Source organism: Caretta caretta, chromosome 7 (genome assembly GCF_965140235.1).
Source record: "Caretta caretta isolate rCarCar2 chromosome 7, rCarCar1.hap1, whole genome shotgun sequence".
NCBI classification, from domain to species: Eukaryota; Metazoa; Chordata; order Testudines; family Cheloniidae; genus Caretta; species Caretta caretta.
Window position 1 is genome coordinate 66,225,170 of NC_134212.1, and position 15,998 is coordinate 66,241,167.

The 15,998-nt window shown below is 45.6% G+C and overlaps 1 long non-coding RNA gene across 1 annotated transcript in view; it reads right to left on the reverse strand.

The window, feature by feature from the left end:
* Window positions 1-10,121: 10,121 nt before the first annotated feature.
* LOC125640516 (uncharacterized) overlaps window positions 10,122-15,998 on the reverse strand; it is a 55,552-nt gene continuing 49,675 nt past the window's right edge. Inside the window, exon 4 of the long non-coding RNA XR_012669488.1 lies at window positions 10,122-10,382. This is a non-coding gene — a long non-coding RNA (uncharacterized LOC125640516). The remainder of the gene's footprint in view (window positions 10,383-15,998) is intronic.

The following is a 15,998-nucleotide window of genomic DNA, read 5'->3' on the forward strand; positions in this document are numbered from 1 at the left end:
TCCTAAATCTGCAGTTTTTTTAAAATTACTGCTGCCCGTCCTTAGGAGATGGGTTTAATTTGCCTCCTAATTCAGTGTAATGCATATTAGTCCCATGCATTTCACTTTCCCCTATTCATAGTTTTTTCTCCATCCTTGTTTAGAGAACCAGAGCCTAGTCCAAGAGGCTCCTGAGGAAATGGGTGTCTTTCCATTGACTTCAGTGGGCTTTTAAGAGCTTTTGGTCTATGTAGATGTGACATGACAAAGTGATACGAAGATAAACCTCAGTTGAAACAGTGAAAGCACCATACCAGTGGAATATGCAAAGCATACAAGATTGTGTCTGACTAGAAAAAGGCATGAACTGTAAATCGTAAAGACTCCAGAGAGCACTGGCTGCAAGTGGAAGAGCGGGTGGCAAAACAAGTGGGGATATATAAATAAGTGCTGGTCTGCTATCATGGTGCACGCTCACCTAATTCAAGCACTGCTTCCCCTATTAAATATCTCTATAATATACAGAATGCAGAACTGCTTTGTTGATTAGTGTATATAGCTGTAAAAAGAGATTAACCAGAGACACTTACAATGTTCTATTTGCTCTTAGTGTTTGGGATCGGTTCATCACATGATGTCAGATTTACAGCTACCCTCTTTTCATCAATACTGGCAAATAATTCTCTAGACATTTATCATTTTAAAGTGTCACAGTCCAGTGCTTTTTCCGAGGACCAAAATCAATACTGATCTTGGTTTGAATACTTTTCTGACAAGGTTCTTATTTGTAGATTCACAAGTAGAACTAATGTGTGTTAAAGCTATTCAGCTTGGCATTTTGCAGCCTCATTGACATATTAAATATGGGCATTCACCATGACTATTAACCTTACAACTATTAAGTAATAAAAATCCTGCATACATATTTATTAGCTGAATATTATACTGATGTATTACCGAAGAGAAATTACAGCATGAAGAGAGATACCTTTGAAGACTAGACTCACAATTGCTTTACTTTATATGTAGGAGAACATAATGGATTTAGGAGCTTTGTAATATTAGGAGCTCTGTTGGAGTTAAGGGCCAGATACTGATCACTAAATGGGAAGATCAGGCTAATTGATGTTTTACTTTAAATCCACTAGTAGAAGAAAGCATTCAATTTACTCTGACTACCTTCCTAGAAATTAAAAGGAAGATGACAGTAAGATGCAGGGGTACTGGAACAATTTGTATAGTGGGGGAGCTGAGAGTCATTGAACCAAACTGTAAACCGCGTATATGATGGAAAACACTTCAAGCCAGGAGGTGCAGCAGCACCTGTCGTTCCAGCAGCTATGGTAAGATGTCTTTTGAGACCTAGGAAGGGCAAATTCCCACACTCCTGTCTGGGATGGTCAAGAGAGCTACCCAACACTGTCCTTTAGGAGAAGACTTTGATCAATCAATAGCATCAGTGGAGAGAATATATTCAGATTCAGGGCCCAATCCTATGCCCATTAGAGTCAAAATTCCTCCATTGACTTCAGTGGCCATTTGATCAAGCCCTTTGAGCTAATTTTGAATGGATATTATTGTGCACATTTCTAAGGCACCCATCACCTCATGTCTATCTAGGTTCCCTTAAATATGTCAAGGGGTATATCAAGTTACTTAACAAAGAGAGCCAAAGTTCATGGAGGCCTCCCAGTTCATTACTAAAGTCATGAAAGAATATGCTGGTGGAGCTTGGTAAACACAGGATCTGTTATGTAGACAGACTCCATTTTAGGCCACATAGTCTGCTCCTCTTCCACAGCCGCTTTTCTCTTTCCTTCCTTTTAGGGCTTGTCCTTGTGCAGTATAGGTGTGGAATCATGGGTTGCTGATGAAAATATTCTTGGTGGGAGGGGATGGGATGATCCCACCCTGTCACACCCCACAGGGACAGCTCCTGTCCTGTGGAGCTGGGCCTGACTCCCCATTATACCTTACTGGCTCTCACCACTCACAGATTTGGAGAAACCTGCCACAGTGTCACTTGATGTGTGTTTTGCACAAGCAGGGCCTCCCCCCATGATACCCTTCCCCCCTCCTGGCCAGGAGCTTATGGGGCACAGGAGCTAATAAGGGGGTGCAAGGGACTGATGGGATGAGGAGGGCAATGGAGCAGGGGGACTGATGGGGCAGGAGGAAGTGAAGGGGATAGTGGGGCATCATTTCTCATAGCATCTATTAATGTGCCACTTCTTCTGAAGGGGAGCCTCCACATAGAGCTGTCCCCTCCTCTCCACAGAGGAGTCAGGAAGGGGAACCCCCTGCCCCACCCCATAGAGTAATCAGGAAGAAGATTGCCCTGCCCACACACATTGGGAGCCTATTGGCCCCGCTCAGTCGCTCCAGGGAATATGGAGGGGAAGGAAGAGTGATGTTCAATCTTTTAAGTTGTTCCTCTAGCCCTGCTGTTTACTTTGCTGGCAAGTTAGCGTGAGGGGGAGGGAAAATCATCTCTGGGCTCAGCTGTTCATGCACAGGTTGTGGGGAGCTGACGGTTTCTCAAGAGCTGGTGTGTAGCTCAAGCCTGGATTACAGGTGCTGGATTGATGCTCTGGCAGCACGACGCTCCTGAGGCAGAGGTAGATTTAGAGGGGCCAACCCCCATCTCGCCTTAGCCACCCATGTGTGGAATGTTGCATGTTCAAGCACAAGGTACAAAGTGATCAGCAGGACAGCTAGCACTGGGGGAACCTAATCCTGCCTTGTGCTGATTCAGGGCCACCCAATTATTCCTGATTCATAGCGGGGATAACTTTTATGAGGGGAACACATAACACAGCACCTCATTAATGAGATGATGGTTCCACTTAAGCTTGTGTCTCCTTCATCATTCCAGTTCTTCAACCACAAACCACCTCTGTTTTATCCTGTGCACTTGAAAGCAAGGGAATCATAGAATCATAGAATATAAGGGTTGGAAGGGACCCCAGAAGGTCATCTAGTCCAACCCCCTGCTCAAAGCAGGACCAATTCCCAGTTAAATCATCCCAGCCAGGGCTTTGTCAAGCCTGACCTTAAAAACCTCTAAGGAAGGAGATTCTACCACCTCCCTAGGTAACGCATTCCAGTGTTTCACCACCCTCATAGTGAAAAAGTTTTTCCTAATATCCAATCTAAACCTCCCCCACTGCAGCTTGAGACCATTACTCCTCGTTCTGTCATCTGATACCATTGAGAACAGTCTAGAGCCATCCTCTTTGGAACCCCCTTTCAGGTAGTTGAAAACAGCTATCAAATCCCCCCTCATTCTTCTCTTCTGCAGGCTAAACAATCCCAGCTCCCTCAGCCTCTCCTCATAACTCATGTGTTCCAGACCCCTAATCATTTTTGTTGCCCTTGGGAGCTACTTCCCAAGGGTTCATGAGTTAAAGCTTAATCCAAGGCCCATTGAAGTCAGTGGAAGCCTTTCCACTGTATCTGCTCACCCTTGCCCTGGAGAGCAGCACTGTCAGAGCTTGCTGCACACTGAGAAGGGGCTTACAGGAGCAAGGCCCTACTGTTTAACTTTTATCCCAATTTTAGTATTTTGAAAGGCTCTGGACTGAGAGCCCTGGAAATTGAGTCCTCTATCTGTAGAATAAACACCAGAGTGGCAACTGCAGTGCAAACTTCCCCAAATCACCTCACCCAAGTACTTCAGTGGTAACCATCTGGGACCCCCTTTATGGAGAAGTTCCATTCCTTTTTGGTTCACTGCTGAGACTTCCATCCAGTAAGCCAAATAGGACCAGCTGTCATGGTGACTTTTTCCCATTACTAATCCCTGGAGTGATTCTTGCCCATTCTTCTTTTGTTCCTGTTTTTTGTGATTTTTTTTCTTTTCTTTTATTATTCCTTGGTTTACAGCATCACCCCATGATTATGTGAGTCTTGGCCCATATCTGATGCTTTTTGCATCTATAGAGCTCTGCGTTTAACCAAGCTGAGTAAACATTATTTCTCCATTTTACAGGTGGTGTAAGTGATATAGAGTTTAAATGACCTACCCAGTGTCACACAGTGAGGCAGTAACAGAACCCTGGTGTCCTGGCTCTCAATTTCGTGCTCAAACCACAAGATCACAACTTCCATATTAACACATTCTGAATGTCAGTTTGTTGTTTGAGCCCAAATACATATCTTGTTTTGTAGGAGCTACTGAAGGAGTGTACTGTCCCTTTAAGACACAGCAAACCAGGACGGGTGTAATCAAGGAGGCTGGCTCCACCACTTTGGTGCTGGGCATTGAACAGGAAAAGGAAGCTGAGATGGGGAGAGGGGTTTAAGAGTCATGTAGGCAGGCTGTGATTTGTTAGGCTCCGGGGGGCTAGCTTGCAGAGCCCAGAGACTTTGCTAATGCCAAGTTCGGGAGCTCTGGGTCAGAGTTCTGAGGTAAGGGCCTTGTGAATGTTAAGACTTCTTCCCTGAGACTGCCTTAAAGGGGTCACTTGTTTTGTTTGTTAGTCTTGGCTTCCCCTTGCTTGGACTTTCTACAAAGCTACACAAACCTTTCTTTATGAGACGCAACTCTCCTTGTTTCAGTTTTTGTTCTATTCCAGGTTTGCCGAAAAGCTGCTGCATTGATCTCTTAAGCAGAATGAGGCCTATATATGTCTGTGTCAAATCCACAAGGAGCTCCTTCCCATCAGCCAACATGTAGATGAAGCCCCCGCTGAGCCAAGCTAATGGATTCTCACCACTATCCAGCAGGTTGCCACCTCAGTGAACATTTCCTCACAAAAAAGGACATGCCAAAGTAGGGGTAGGCAATGTGCACCCCTCCTCCATCAGCTCTCCCCCAGAGTTGGAGGTCCAAGTTGTCTCTACTTGCTCCTAAGAGAGCAACTGGGGTATATTTGTGCTCTTAGGGCTAGACTGAAGATAAACCAGAGTGCTAAGCACACAATGACCTGGGAGCACTCTGAGGCTGTACCTCGTGACCCTACCCCTGCCCTGTAGACCGGCCCATCACTTGGAGTAGTGAGAGGCCCCCTCCCATCCCAGAAGGGCATCTTTCACCCCGCCCCAAAGCAGCAGGGTAGCCCTCTATTCTTACCCAACATTTGGGGTATATCTGCCTGCGAGGGTGTGCAGCTCAGGGCCACAGCACTCTTCTACTCCTACCACACACACACACACACACTCCTCTACCGGGGTGATGTCTGCAGGGAACCTGAGAGCTTGGTGTTAACAGTCCATTGAGAGGCATAGGGCTCTTCATCCCCCTCAGAGCTATTGTTTCAGGCTATTTACAGACACAGGTAGGCACTGCTGCATTAGTTACACTTGGGCCATGTTTTTTAGCTTTTTCTCTGCCACCATGAAGGCTAGAGACCTTCTTTTAGCTGAAAAATTGAGATTCTTCTGTAACCCCATGACTCCAGGAGCTGGGGCCCAAAACCCACGGGCCTATAGTGTCTAAGCCCTAATCTGGCCCTGTTTGTGCCTAGAGCCCCACTTCTATTCTCCTTCCTGCCCTGTCTCATCATCTAGCCTGTCTCAAAACAGGCTTTCTTGGCTTAGTCCCTTCACCCTGAATATGGGTACAAGCCTGAAAACAACTCTGCTAATCACAGCTCCCCAGCCCACCTCTATGAATCCCCCCAACCCTAAGACACCTTAAGGAATCAGATTCTGTATTCTTTAAGGGAAAAATTACAGCCAAAAAGGGAAATTCCCCTCAGCAACTTCCCAAGGGGAATGGCCCTTTGAAGGGACAAAGCAAAGTTCCTCAGTAACTCTACCAAGAGACTCCTCACAATTGAAAAGAGAAATATAATTATTTCCAACTCCTCTTCCTCCTTTAGAAAATACAGAAGCAGACAAGTCCCTCCCAACAGATTCCCAAGTCTGTCTTCCTGTCAGAGTTGCATGACCCCAAGTACATAAAAAACTTAGTGTTAGAACTGAGTGAATAATTCATAGCGAATAGTTTATTTGATGAATTACTGAAGCCCCTTTTCCTGTTCATATGGAAAGTCTCCAAGAAGATAACAATTTCATTCAACGTATGCACTATTCAAATGTACTTAGCCAATTTTTGGTGAGTCTTTTCACAGTGTTGTAAATAACTTTCTACCATTGAATAGTCACAAATATTTGAAAATGGTGCTGGGCTGATGGTACTTGAGATTGGTCACTGAAGTCACATGGGATTGTTTCTGTTCCCTGACTCAAGGAGTATAGTCCTGATAGTGAGGAAGAGGGCTTGAAAATGAAGGTGACACTCAGACTTTGAATGTCACATGGAGAGGAAGCAATTGATTAGGGAATTATAGAGAATTTCAAACCTTTTCCTTTCAGCGTTGTGCAGACATTGTGTGAGATGTCATTCTTATTAATAAAAGGCTAATGTAAGATTTATTGCCTGCATGGAGAGTGCAGATTTAAATTTCTCCTGTCTCATTCAAACAGAGTAATTGCCTGTGCATTCACAGCCTTTGTAGCGAAGGGTGCAGTCAGAGCCGTCTCTGGTGCATTTAATCGTTTTCATACTGGGACTGTAGAGGAGTGGCAGCTCATCTGTAGAGGGCATTAGAATCATAGAATATCAGGGTTGGAAGGGACCCAGGAGGTCATCTAGTCCAACCCCCTGCTCAAAGCAGGACCAATCCCCAACTAAATCATCCCAGCCAGGGCTTTGTCAAGCCTGACCTTAAAATCCTCTAAGGAAGGAGATTCCACCACCTCCCTAGGTAATGCATTCCAGTGCTTCACCACCCTCCTAGTGAAAAAGTTTTTCCTAATATCCAACCTAAACTCCCCCACTGCCACTTGAGACTATTACTCCTTGTTCTGTCATCTGTTACCACTGAGAACAGTCTAGATCCATCCTCTTTGGAACCTCCTTTCAGGTAGTTGAAAGCAGCTATCAAATCCCCCTCCTTCTTCTCTTCTGCAGACTAAACAATCCTAGTTCCCTCAGCCTCTCCTCATAAGTCATGTGTTCCAGTCCCCTAATCATTTTTGTTGCCCTCCGCTGGATGCTTTCCAATTTTTCCACATCCTTCTTGTAGTGTGGGGCCCAAAACTGGACACAATACTCCAGATGAGGCCTCACAAATGTCGAATAGAAGGGAACAACATCCCTCAATCTGCTGGCAATGCCCCTACTTAGACAGCCCAAAATGCCGTTACCCTTCTTGGCAACAAGGGCACACTGTTGACTCATATCCAGCTTCTCATCCACTGTAACCCCTGGGTCCTTTCCTGCCGAACTGCTGCCTAGCCATTCGGTCCCTAGTCTGTAGCGGTGCATGGGATTCTTCCATCCTAAGTGCAGGACTCTGCACTTGTCTTTGCTGGACCTCATCAGATTTCTTTTGGCCCAATCCTCTAATTTGTCTAGGTCCCTCTGTATCCTATCTCTACCCTCCAGCATATCTACCACTCCTCCCAGTTTAGTGTCATCTGCAAACTTGCTGAGGGTGCAATTCACACCATCCTCCAGATCATTAATGAAGATATGGAACAAAACCAGCCCCAGGACCAACTCTTGGGGCACTCCGCTTGATACTGGCTGCCAACTAGACATGGAGCCATTGATCGCTACCCGTTGAGCCCGACAATCTAGCCAGCTTTCTATCCACCTTATAGTCCATACTTTTTTTAATTTGCTGGCAAGAATACTGTGGGAGACCGTGTCAAAAGCTTTGCTCCAGTCAAGGAATAACACATCCACTACTTTCCTCTCATCTCATAGAGCTAGTTATCTCATCATAGAAGGCAATTAGATTAGTCAGGCATGACTTGCCCTTGGTGAATCCATGCTGACTGTTCCTGATCACTTTCCTCTCCTCTAAGTGCTTCAGAATTGATTCCTTGAGAACCTGCTCCATGATTTTTTCCAGGGATTGAGGTGAGGCTGACCAGCCTGTAGTTCCCCGGATCCTCCTCCTTCCCTTTTTTAAAGATGGGCACTACATTAGCCTTTTTCCAGTGGTCTGGGACCTTCCCCAATCACCATGAGTTTTCAGAGATAATGGCCAATGGCTCTGCAATCACATCTGCCAACTCCTTCAGCACATCCGGCCTCATGGACTTGTGCTCGTCCAGCTTTTCGAAATAGTCCTGAGCTACTTTTCTCCACAGAGGGCTGGTCGCCTCCTTCCCATGCTGTGCTGCTCAGTGCAGTAGTCTAGGAGCTGACCTTGTTCATGAAGACAGAGGCAAAAAAAGCACTGAGTACATTAGCTTTTTCCATATCATCTGTCACTAGGTTGCTTCCCTCATTCAGTTTCCTTGACTTTCTTCTTGTTGCTAACATACCTGAAGAAACCCTTCTTGTTACTCTTAACATCTCTTGCTAGCTGCAACTCCAAGTGTGATTTTTTTTTGGCCTTCCTGATTTCACTCCTGCATGCCTGAGCAATATTTTTATACTCCTCCCTGGTCATTTGTCCAATCTTTCACTTCTTGTAAGCTTCTTTTTTGTGTTTAAGATCAGCAAGGATTTCACTGTTAAGCCAAGCTGGTTGCCTGCCATATTTACTATTCTTTCTGCATATCAGGATGGTTTGTTCCTGTAAGCTCAATAAGGATTCTTAAAAATACAGCCCGCTCTCCTGGACTCCTTTCCCCCTCATGTTTATTCTCCCAGGAGATCCTGCCCATCAGTTCCCTGTGGTTGTCAAAGTCTGCTTTTCTGATGTCCAGGGTCCGTATTCTGCTGCTCTCCTTTCTTCCTTGTGTCAGGATCCTGAACTCGACCACCTCATGGTCACTGCCTCCCAGGTTCCCATCCACTTTTGCTTCCCCTATTAATTTGTCCCGGTTTGTGAGCAGCAGGTCAAGAAGAGCTCTGCACCTAGCTGGTTCCTCCAGCACTTGCACCAGGAAATTGTCCCCTACACTTCCCAAAAACTTCCTGGATTGTCTGTGCACTGCTGTATTGCTCTCAGTCAGGGTGATTGAAGTCTCCCATGAGAACCAGGGCCTGCGATCTAGTAACTTCCGTGAGTTGACAGAAGAAAGCCTCGTCCACCTCATCCGCCCGGTCTGGTGGTCTGCAGCAGACTCCCACCACGACATCACCCTTGTTGCTTGCACTTCTAAACTTAATCCAGAGACACTCAGGTTTTTCTGCAGTTTCATACTTGAGCTCTGAGCAGTCATACTGCTCTCTTACATACAGTGCAACTCCCCTACCTTTTCTGCCCTGCATGTCCTTCCTGAACAGTTTATGTCCATTACAGTACTCCAGTCATGTGAGTTATCCCACCAAGTCTCTGTTATTCCAATCACATCATAATTCCTTGACTGTGCCAGGACTTCCAGTTCTCCCTGCTTGTTTCCCAGGCTTCTTGCATTTGTGTATAGGCACTTAAGATAACACGCTGATCGTCCTGCTTTCTCAATATGAGGCAGGAGCCCTCCCCTTTTGCGCTCTCCTGCTCATGCTTCCTCCTGGTATCCCAATTCCCCACTTACCTCAGGGCTTTGGTCTCCTTCCCCCAGAGAACCTAGTTTAAAGCCCTCCTCACTAGGTTAGTCAGCCTGCTTGCGAAGATACTCTTCCCTCTCTTCGTTAGGTGGAGCCCATCTCTGCCAAGCACTCCTCCTTCTTGGAACACCATCCCATGGCCAAAGAATCCAAAGCCTTCTCTCCGACACCACCTGCGTAGCCATTCGACGGTCTCTACCTGGGCCTTTTCCCTCCACAGGGAGGATAGACGAGAACACCACTTGCACCTCAAACTCCTTTATCCTTCTTCCCAGGCCACGTAGTCTGCAGTGATCCGCTCAAGGTCATTCTTGGCAGTATCATTGGTGCCCACATGGAGAAGCAGGAAGGGGTAGCGATCCGAGGGCTTGATGAGTCTCGGCAGTCTCTCCGTCACATCGTGAATCCTAGCTCCTGGCAAGCAGCAGACTTCTCGGTTTTCCCAGTCAGGACGGCAGATGGATGACTCAATCCCCCTGAGGGGGGAGTCCCCGACCACCACCACCCGCCTCCTCTTGGGAGCGGTGGTTGTGGAACTCCCTTCCCTAAGACAGTCCATCTCATGCCTTCCAATCGGCAGAGTCTCCTTCTGCTCCCTTCCCTCAGATGTATCATCTATTCCACTCTTGGCATTAGTACCTGTGGAGAGAACATGAAAACGGTTTCTTACCTGTATCTGCATTGCTGGTACATGGACACTCCCCTTTCTTCTTCTGGAGGTCACATGCTGACAAATTTCTTCACCGTCCTTTTGTCCCCGCTGCGCAGCCTGCTTTGAATCTTCAGAATGTTGTGCCCATAGAAGCATATCCTGATGTCTGTCCAGGAAATCTTCAGTTTCTCTTATGCAACGCAGGGTCGATATTTGTTTCTCCAGACCTTGAACCTTTTCTTCCAATATGGAGACCAGCTTGCAGTTTGTACAGACAAAGTCTCTTCTGTCCTGTGGAAGAAAGACAAACATAACACATTGGGGCACTGTGGCACCAAAGCAAAGCACACATCTTTTAAACTTTTCTACCCGCTCATCAGCCCATTCTCTCCAGCGTTTGTCTTCCTTCTCCTATGCAAATTCCTGCCTTCCACTGCTTTGTCCCCCAGTAGTCTGTGTGACTAAATATGGATAGTGAACCCATCAAACTTACTGGGTTCTTGATTTGTATTTACTAGCAGGGCTTTCGCCTCTACCACCTCTGTGGCATGTGAACACTTCTGACTTCAAGGTCACATGAGACAAAGGTGCAGTGATTTGAAGTGGGATTTGGAGGGCTGGATTCACCACCCAAACCTCAGGCTGCTGTGACTGAAGAGCCCCTAGAAGTGTGTCAGGGAAGCTATTGGTGCTAGGATTGGCTCGAGTGATGGGCTCTTGTTCTCTCTCTTGGACTCTGCTGACTGGGGCTGCAGTGCAGAAGGAGGTGACAGTGGAGAGAGGGAATGCGACAGAGGAAGAAAAGGAAGATCCTGGGAAGAAAGTCCAGGCCGGCCCCGGACTGGCCAAGGTAATTAAGGGCCCAAGGCAGCCTAGGAGGGCAAATTTTCTCTGGCTGATCCTCCCCTTCTCTGTGTTTGGGGGTTGGGATGATGCCATGAGGGCAAGTGGGCATGACTTTTCTTTTTCTGCCTCTCACTGAAGTCGATTTGATCTAAGTTCTGGCACGTGTGCTGTAGGCAACTATCGTATGCTAGCTACTGGGTCTAGATGGTCTACTGTGCATGAGGCCTAGTAGGAGCTGTGGCTAGGCTGATACAGCCTATTCCTCCAAGGTGGCAGTAGACTTGGGAGGTGGTAGAGAAGGAATTGTGTGGTCTGGGAATGGAGGGGTTCCAGGATGGTGTAAGGGAGTGGCTGCCTGGAGTACAGTAAGAATAGCGGGTGATCCAGGAAGCAGGTTTGGTAGTTGATGCTGGAGTAGGGGAAGAGAAGATGGATGTGACAGCCATTTGAGGTCAGTTTGTTGGAGAGCTTTGGGCGATGGGGTCTGTCTCTCTAGATGGATGGTGACATTGGAGAGGGCTCAGAGGCTGTCCCGAAGGGTGGTGGCATAGAGTTGGTAGCAACTACTCTAGCAAATGTGTCTCTCGAGTCACCCCTCCTGCCCCACACAAGGAAAGGAGCTTGGCCATTCAATGTTCTACCCCATGGAAACCAAGGAGTAAAGTGGATTGTGGGTTAATGGTCTCAGTTCAGAAGAAAACTTCTTTCAAAGTGAAGGGCCCTATGGAAGGAGGCTTTTCTGACAGGGGTGTGTGTTTCTTTAATCTCAGACATGTGGGGCTTGTTAGTGGAATTCCATGGTGTATGTATGAAGCAGGAACAATTCAGGACATAGTATCCTGATGGCCCCCTTCTGATATGAGGGACCAGGAGAGGAGCTGGATGATGCAAGAGGAGTGCAAATATTAAATTGGACGGATGGGAGAACTGTTTAAATCTCCTCTTATTTGGAGGATGTTGGTCAGTACAGGGTTGCTTAAATGGTAACATTTGCCTGGCAGATGCCACCTTTAGGATTCTTTGGTTACATGAAAATTAAAATGAAGTGTACCCAAGACAACCTGCTGTTGTTTTCCCTCAGTTTTCAGGGAGCTGCATGGACTCTCCTATGAAGCAGGCATCTCATTTAGTAGAAATATCCTATGATTCCATCCTTCCCACTTCAGCATATACTACTGTGATCAGAAATCTGGGTTATGTATTCAGGGTGTACTAATTTAATGATGGCAAGAGGAAAAATCGGTACTGCCAGTTCATATATGGAACATGTGCAGCTAAGAAAAGAATTGATATATAGGATTGGACAAGTTAAGGGTGCCATTTCAACACGATATCCAACCTGTGTCACAAGAAATTATTTGGGGTTTTACTTGACTTATCCATTCTGATTTCCCTGAGAAAATGAGTTGTTACCATAGTAACTGCCACATTACATGGTTCTGTACTTATGATACCTCTGAGATACAGACCAGCTCCACAAAGAAATATACTTCTTAATGTCATGTAAAAATCCTCTACTGTTTAGTAAAAGAAAACCTGCTTTATTATAACATGACAGTTTTCTGAGGTTTCCAGACTATGGTTATTTTTGTTTACATTCTGTTGCTTTGTGTTTTCCTTTTTATAGGCAGGGCTAGTAGCACTATCTATTACTAAGTTTGACTACACGTTCCATCATAAGACCTTCTTTTCAATTGCTTATAACTTTGCTGAACTTCATGGGACATGCTGAGTAGCTGCATCTGGCGGAATCTTTTTGGAAAATTTGCCTTTAGAGATTGTGGGAGTACAGGGGCGGGGAGATAGATCAGCTTATAAGTGTACACATTTCAGATGGCTAGTTATGCCGTGGGGATGTCCCACCTGCTGTGCCTCAAATATAAACTTGTATGTTTGTTTCTCTCTGTTCACCTCCCTAACAATAGCCAACATACAGGACTAAATTCTCTCAAGTAACACTCTTGTATAGTCAGTGTAACTCCATTGATCCTGTCTGCATTAGTTTATCCACTTTCCTTCCTGCAGTCTGGACTTCCCCTTCTGGGGGATGGGAAAAAGGTACGTTTCTCCTGGGCAAGCAGCTGACAGGGAAATGAACATAAGGAGCTGTGCTGGCAAGTGGCCTTTGGAAGACAGAGTAGAGATGCAAGGCCTGTGCAGATCCGTACATGGAGCTTGGGGGTCCTTTGGTTTTGGTAGTCAAAACTCCCTGCTACTTCCACAGGTGTGCAAAGGAAATGGAAGCTAAGTGAAAGCTCATGAAATTTCCTTTTCCCTTTATGAGAGTAGCTTTTGTAGGGGATGATAGTCTTAAGGAAAACCCTGAGGCCAGGGCTGCTAGTGAAAGAAATAGCATGCCTATTTCTTACACTGCCAACTGTCCTGAGATTTGCCTACAGCTCCTCTTTTCCTACTAACTTGCTCTTTACTCTAACACAAAAAGCCATAAAGAGAACCAGTGGCTGGAAGATAAAGCGAGACAAATTCAGACTAGAACTAAGTTGCAAATTTTTAACCAGTGTGGATAATTAATGATTGGAACAACTTAACTAGGGATGAGGTGGCTTCACCATCACTTACAATTTTTAAGTCAAGATTGGATCTCTTTCCAAAAGATAGGCTGAAACTCAAATGGAAGTTATGGGCTTGATGAAGGAATTACTGGCTGAAGTTCTATGGCTTGTATTGTACAGGAGGTGACACTGGATGATCATAACAGTCCCTTCTGGCCTTAAAATCCATAACTTTATTTCTCTTGATCAGTTATTGCACTACAGCAGTTCTCAACCGGGGAGGTGCACACCCACCCATCAAACATTCTGGGAGGGGTACAGTACACCTTCTAATTATTCATTAATGATAGTAGGGGGTACAAGCGCCAGGTTGCAATGCCACTCACTCGGATTTGCACCCACCCCACTTGACTTGCATTTTGATTAAATTGCCAGGTTGATTAAATTGACTTGAACAAATGCCTTAGCAACACAAAGTAGCCATATCCTTCTTGCTATCGTAAAGGGGCAGGGGGCTCAAAGTTTAAATAAAAAGCCAATGTGGGGCGTGGTTCAGAAGAAGTTGAGAATCCCCGCTGTACTTTAACATTTGTTTTATTTTTACATGAACAAGACATCACAAAACACTGTTACACTCTGATCTTTGTTTGTTTTCAAGTAAAACTACCTATAAATACAATGACACATACTTTCACATACACTTCAAAGTCTTAACGTTAGTAAATTATCTGCTAATAAAACAGTTGCCTATAAAAACAACAACATACAGTGTCAAAGTAAATGCAGGCCGTGGCATCAATTCAGATTTTTTTGCAGGGAGGGACTTCAAATTCTGGTTCTGGTTCTTGCTCATCCCCTTCCTTCTCTTGCCAGGACTCCCTGTCTGACCCCCACAGTGCATGAGGTGGTGCTACCAGTGGACTCCCCAGAGCTCTGTGGAACAGGAACAGGCTCCCAACATGCTAGCTGATAGCACTATTTGGCCTGGCCTCCCCTGTGTCCAGACTAGACGTGTGCCAGGTCACAATTTCACCCTTCCATCTGTACGGAGGGGTGGCCAGGTCAAACTTCAGTGGTGCTGCGGCCACACAGCTGGAGCGATGTTCCAGACCACTCCAGCAGCAGCTGCCATACTGATTAATATTGGATCATTGCTTGACCGTGGTTGAGCCATGGCCCTCCATCGCCTATGGAACTTTGTGCAAATGCAAAAATCTTACTCCCTGCCCCTCCCTCCGTCCGTCCCTCCCCGCAGCCCTACTAATTGGTGCCACTGAATACAGGACCACATTTTCAAACCTGGACTCTGATAGTGAAATCAGATTTAGGTATGTCTACACTGCAGTTAAAAACCTACAGCTGGCCCATGCTAGGTGACTTGGGCTAAGGGGCTCTTTAATTGCAGTGTAGATATTTGGGCTCGGGTTGGAGCCCAGGCTGTAGGATCCTGCGAGGTGGGAGAGTCCCAGAACTTGGGCTGCAGCCTGAGCCTGCAAATCTAAGTTGTGATTAAGCAGTCCTTCAGCCTGAGCCCTGCAAGCCCAAATCAGTTGGCATGGGCCAGCAGTGTTTAATTGCAGTGTAGACATACCCGTTGATTACAGACCATGTGGGTCTGTTTGCAGGATCAGGCCCCTGGTTTTCTTCAAAATTGTGAGAGCATTATCACAAATGACAGAATTTGCACCTGAAGTGGCATTTGAAGATGGAGTGAAAATAAATAGGGGGGCGTGTGTGTGTGTGTGTGAGGCCAGATCCTTAGCTCAGGCAAATCCGTGTACTTCCATTTCAGACAAGAACTGTGGAGACTTAAACCAGCTGAGGATCTGCACCAAAATATATGTACATATAATTTACACTTATAGATACGTAAAATACACACACAATTGAAGATAACTATATTAATATACAGCAAAAATAAGTTCTTTAATATTTGTTACACTGCTTATTTCTGGATTAAGCCTCTTTAGGTAACACTAGTCAATTATTTTTTGTATTTTAAGTTGTATACGTGTACCCAGAGAAGGACACATTTAAAGACTATAGTGAAACAATAAAAGCACATGTAATGTCTATGAAGTGTACACACAAGTGAAAGTGAACACAGTCTTACAAATGCTGAATTAGGGAGCCAGATCCTCAGACAGTATACATTTTTGTAGCTCCATTGACCTCAACAGCATGATGCCAGTTTACATCAGCTGAGTATCTGGGCCCAAAAGTGGAAGTTTGGTGAATCGTTACAGTATATGATTTCAACAGGCTACTAAATAAAGGAGAAAGAAAACACTAAAATAAAGGAAAGAGGGGAGGGATAGCTCAGTGGTTTGAGCATTGGCCTGTTAAACCCAGGGTTGTGAGTTCAATCCTTGAGGGGGCCATTTAGGGATCTGGGGCAAAAATTGGGGATTGGTCCTGCTTTGAGCAGGGGGTTGGACTAGATGATCTCCCGAGGTTCATTCCAACCCTGATATTCATAAGAGGAAGAAGAAAATCTCTCTGGTCAATTGAACTCCTCTTATAAGTAAAGACTTCCTATGTGACTAAG